Genomic DNA, 6,000 nt, shown 5'->3' with positions numbered 1-6,000 from the left:
AGGACAGCCCCTCTCTTTGTTCTGGGAGCACACTTTCATTTTGTTTCAAAGACCGTATCTCCCCAGTTTGCAAACTGTTCACCAAATAGTCTCTCTTTATCTCCAAAATTCATTTCCAGTGAATTTTGTTATTAGAGTCTATGCTGACATAAATAAGTAGTTAAATAAATAAATAAATGGAAGAGAACAGACAAATCTTTCATGAAAAATAATCAAAGTAGATACTTTACCCTCAAGGAGATGGAACAGAACCCCCCAGTCCTTCCAAAGAGTGCGGTACGGAAAAGCAGAAAAAAAGAGTAACTTTACAGTGGAGAAACATGACAAACAGTTCTTCAGTCAAGTCTTTAAGGTTAACATCAACTGTTTTAGTCCATTTTGTGTTGCTATAACAGAATTACCTGAGACTGGGTAATTTATAAAGAACAGAGGTTTATTTGGCTTACGATTCTGGGACAGCTGCATCTGGTGTGGGCCTCGGGCTGCTTCTGCTCATGGCAGAAAGTGGCACGGAGCCAGCGGGTACAAGCAGATCACATGGTGAGAGGAAGCAAGAGAGAGAGAGAGGAAGTGCCAGGGTCCTTTAAACAATCAGCTCTCACAGGAACTAACAGAGCGAGAACTCACTCACTACCCCTCCTCCCCCAGGGAGAGCATTATTCCATTCATGAGGGATCCGCCCCCATGACTCAGTTTCCAACACTGGCACATTGGAGATCAAATTTGCACATGAGTTTTGGAGGGGACAACACATCCAGACTCCATCATCAACAGTTATAAATCATTTTGATAGTATGTACCCCTTGATATGATGTGATGAAAATGACACTTTACCTTCATGGTCTTTCTTCCAAAAATCCATAACCCTAGCCTAATAATGAGAAAAACATCAAACAATCACAATACAGGGACATTCTACAAAATACCTGACCAGCATTCCTCAAAACTGTCAAGGTTGGGGCTGGTAGGTTAGCTCAGTTGATTAGAGTGCCACCTTGTAACACCAAGGTCAAGGGATCCCCGACTGGCCAGCCACCAAAAACAAAGAAAAACAAAACAAAATGTTAAGGTCATCAAAACTAAGAAATGTCTGAGAAAGTGTCTGTGAGGAAAATAGAGTAGTTTAGTCAGGCCCCCTTGACTCAGGTCCGGCTGGGTGTGGTGCAGCACATCCTTTGTAAACAAGTTGTGTGGGAGTAGAGTTAGTGCGCATGCATGCCCGTGTATCCTTTTGATTGTTGCTATTTTTGTATGCTCTTTGGTGTGTGAGGCAGCGGTTCTGAACTGCTGGTTGGCAGAGCTCAAGTCTAAAATAAAGCCTATTGTTTCTTCACCCATGGCTCCAAGGACCTTTTCCTGTTACCTAGCTCGTAGACCTGTGTTAACAGTTTGTGACCCAGTCTGGACAATGGGCTCATGGGGTCTGTGAGCTCCAGCCCTAGCTTTACAATCAGCATAGTTGACAACAGGATTCTGAGCAGGTATGGGAGCCAAAAGCCCCTTGGGAGAAGGAGGAAATGTGACAACTCTTGAATATGTTGTGCCCAATGGCCACTTTCCTGTTGACCGGGATCTGGTTGCTGTTCACTGTGCTGCAAGTCAGCGTCGACCAGGCACTACAGTGGAGAACCCCTTGGGAGGGGGAGGAAATGTGGCTGTCCTTGAGCATGTGGTGCACAGTGGCCACTTTTCTGCTGACCAGAGCCTGGCTGCTGCTCACTATACTGCAAGCTGATCGAGATTTGAAGTGGAAAGCAGAGTTGTTGGAAGTGCAGATAGATGTCATGGAGGATGATGTGCAGCAACTAGCCACTCCTGCCTCTCACACCAGGGAAGACGAGAAACCTAGTGGTGAGTTGGGGGAGACAGTGCATCTCCAGGCACGACCTGTTGTGCATCAGAAAGTGAAATGCGAGCAGCCTATGGGACCGGGAGGGCAACCAATAGGCAATCCACAGGTGGCCCAATTCACTACCTATGTCCTGTACACCCAGGTTGAATTAGTGGACTTGGGGAGACAGTTTCGGCAGAAACAGGGGGAGCCCCTGGCTGCTAGGCTATTGTGGTTATGGGACCTAGGGGTGGATAGTGTGATATGCTCTGGTGAGGGGATGGAAAAATTGGCCTCCATCACCATGCACCCATTGCTGAGGCAGCGGCTGCAGAATAGCCACAAGTATGCACAATAGCCAGGTAATCACTTCTTAATGGAATGGGTGAGTGCAGCTGCCCGAACTGTGTGGGCAAATGCTGGGGAACTGCCCAAGATTGTGAGTAAATGGCAAATGTATGCTGAGTTGGTTCAAATAATTTGGGAGCTGGGGATGCGGCAGTCCATGTTTAATGTGAACACTCATGGCCCAGATGATGAAAATTTTACAGGCAGCATGAGAGACATAGTGCTGCAAAATGCTCCGTCAACATCCTTTGGGTCACTGATGGCCATACTGGCCCCATACATTTGTTGTCCTATACATGAGGTAATGACCATGATAGCTGTCCTGGGTGAAGTAGAGGAGAGGAGACAAGCAAAAGGGGTCTGAAAGGTGGCTAAGACCAAACCCCCAACAAATGCTCAGGATTTTATCCCAAAGGGACCAAGCAGGACTAGCCATAAGCAGATGTGGCTTGACTTGCTTGCAACGGGGGTTGATAGCAAGAAAAGTGACTGGCAACAAAATGTGGTTCTTTTTGCCTTGTGGCAGCAATCATGCCCTATATAGCATTTCACTAAACGTCTAGAAACAGGTAGCAAGGTATGCTCAGTGGATTTAAAAGATTTTTTGGTTGCTCCTGAGGAGGTGGATGAACTGTTTCATTCTGATTAGGGAGCAGGCCAAGGTGCTCATCTTTTGGGTGCAGGTGATGACCAGAGACCTCATGTTGATTGGCGATGATGAAGCTGATGCACTGGCTAAGGTACGGTGGCTAGAGAGAGCTCCAGCAGCTGATGTAGCTGGGTGGCTGCATTGGAGAATGCAGCGTGGTGGCTGCAAGACTGGGTGGTTGATGGCTCACCAGGTGCGGCATAAACCTGAGAAAAAATGCCCCGATGGGCAACTGTGCTCCTGATGAGCAGATGGGTGCCCCAATGGGCAGATAACTCATGTGAGAGTGCCCCTGACATGGTGGCAGGTGGATCTTGTGGGACCACTGCCAAAGTCAGAGAGTTACTGGTCTTCTGTTTGTATGGACTTGTGGGGCCCCAAACCAGGTAAGATACCTATTCCTGCAACCATCTTTTCTCAGGATGGCAAACTGGCATGTATCTTACCAGAGGGGTGAGAACTTCCCCTATTGGTACCAATAACCCTTCTGTCTTTTCGCCCATAGTGTTCTGGCTGCAGGCACCGCACCAGAGTCGACTGGGTACATATATACATACACTGGCATGATCATCTACTGAATATGCATTGAACTTCCCATCAGTATGCCTACAGGATTCCTGTGGAAAATCACACCAATGATGACTACTACCAGACATGTGAGGCTAAAGGACAGAACTACAGGACAAGCCTTAGGGCATATTGAACAGACAATAGATTATATGAATATAAGGGTCATTTATCCTTGCTAAGGGAACATCATGAAAGATTTTGAACACATAGATTGTATGGCAAGGGACCCTGAAGGGGTGGATTGTGGGGAAAATAGAATAATTTAGTCAGGTTCCCTCAACTTAGGTCTGGTTGCAGGTGGTGCAACACATTTAAAAGTAAACAAGTTGTGTGTGGGTGGAGTTAGTGCACATGTGCACTCATGTATCTTTTTGGTTTTGTTGCTATTGTGTGTTCTTCAGTTTGTGAAGCAGAGCTGGCTGGCAGAGCTCACATCTAAACATAGAGCATGTTTACTCTGCTGGCAGCTGCTCAGTTTTCCTTTGGACTTTGCCAGTAGCAGGGGAGTTTCTGAGTTTCTCTTTGTACTGCCTAACACTTTGAGCATGTGTGTACTGAATAAAGACTATTCCTACTTCAACCAAGGCTCCAAGGACCTTTTTGCCAGTTACCTAGCTCATAGACATGCGTGAGAAGGGTTTGTGAATGGGCTTGAGGGGTCTGTGAGCTCCAGACCCAGCCCTAGCTCTACACTAAGTTTTTGTGCCTGGTGTATAGAAAGGCATGATTTTGGAATTGCTCTTAAATGTATACATTATTTTCTAAGTAGGTGTTGTGGTTAATTTTCTGTGTCGACTTAGCTGGTCCATGGGGTGGCCAGACATTTGGTCAAACATTTTTCTGGATGTGACTGCAAGGGTGTTTCTGAATGAGATAAACATTTGAACTGGTAGAATGAATAAAGCAGAATGATGTAATCTAATGTGTGTGGGTCTTACCCAATCAATTGAACAAATTGGTCTGAATAGAACAAAAAGGCTGACCCTCCCTCCAGTAAGAGGGAGCTCCTCCTGTCTTGACTGCCTTGAGCCGGGACATGGTTTTTTCCTACCTTCAGACTTGAACTGAAACATCAGCTCTTGTTGGGTCACAGGCCTATCAGTTGGACTGAAACTTACACCATGGGTTCTTCTGGTTTTCAGGTTTTCAGACTCGTACTAGAACTACAATATCGGGTCTCCTGGGTCTCCAGGGTGCCCAGATTGCCAACTGCAGATCATGGGACCTTTCATCTTCCATAATCACATGAGCCAATTTCCTATAATAAATCTCTATCACAGATTAGATATAGATATAGATATAGTCATCCCTTGGTGTCCACAGGGGATTGTTTCCAGGAATCCCCCCCAAGTATACCAAAATCCTTGAATACTCAAGACCCACAGTCAGCCCTGTGGAACACAGAGAAATTAAAAGTTAGCCCTCTGTATATGCAGGTTCCACATCCCACAAATACTGTATTTTGATCTGTGGTTGGTTGAAAAAATCTGCTTGTAAGTGGACTTGTGCAGTTCAAACCCATGTTGCTTAAGGGTCAACTGGATAGATAGATATCGATAGCCATGTACACAGATAGATAGATAAAATAACCTATAGATATAAAATAATCTCTCTCTATATTTAGACGGTCCCGACTGTGATCTTTCTATTTTTTGACTTTATGATAGTGTGAAAGGGATACACACTCAGTAGGATCCATTCTTTGAGTACCCATACAACCATTCAGTTTTTCACTTTCAGTACAGTATTCAATAAATTACATGAGAGGAGTTTCAAGATGGCGGCGGCTGCGGCGGCTGGCGCGGAGTAGCTGAGGTGGAAAAGGTGGCCACTGGGCCTCAGGCAGCCGGGAAACTTGTGGACCTTCCTCTGGCCATCTCTTAAGGGAGGACTGCTGCTGCTGGCCGGTCGTGGGGGCTCAACGCCACTTTGCCCCCGGCAGGAGAGGCTGCCTCATTTACAGGCAACAGCTTTGAAGTGTGGAGCAGGAAAAGAACTGATTCTTAGCTGCAAAAGCGAGTCTTGAAACAGGGATCACGGCGCCAGGGCTGCTGTGGATGCAGCCAGGATCCCGGAGGCTGGGGCCGCACTGAAGGCGGCCAGCTGCCCTATTCAGGATTCGAGGTTTCAGGCCGGCATTAAAGAAGATTCCTGGGAGCGCCCGAGCCGCGCCGCGACTGAACAGCCAGAGGCGGCAGCGCCGAGAACACGGAAGGCAACAAACCAGAGACAGAGCAAGCGCCCGACCTGGCACACCACTGTGAGTGATCCCTGGCACAGCTCTGTTCGGGGGGTGGTTGCCCACGCGGCTCCCGCCTGCACCACCAGGCCACTCACTGCCCCGGTGCTGCCTCCATTTTCCCAGGTGCGGGCAGCTCCGCCCTGCTCGGCCATCACTGAGCCCATTTGCTTGGCCTGGCGCGGGGCTTTCCGGACCCTGCGGGCCGACCTCCTCTCCCACTCCCTCCGTGGTTCTCTGACGGGGCTGGGGGTGTGGGGCGTCCCGACCAGTTTTGGGAGGGCTAGGAAGTACGGGCGGGCCGACTGTCACTCCACCACACCCTGAACTCCACCCCGGTAAACTTCCTGTTACTGGGAGGCA

The sequence above is a fragment of the Cynocephalus volans genome, chromosome 2, assembly GCF_027409185.1.
Source record: "Cynocephalus volans isolate mCynVol1 chromosome 2, mCynVol1.pri, whole genome shotgun sequence".
NCBI lineage: Eukaryota > Metazoa > Chordata > Mammalia > Dermoptera > Cynocephalidae > Cynocephalus > Cynocephalus volans.
The sequence above is the reverse complement of the archived record's forward strand: the minus strand, read 5'-3'. Positions refer to the sequence as shown.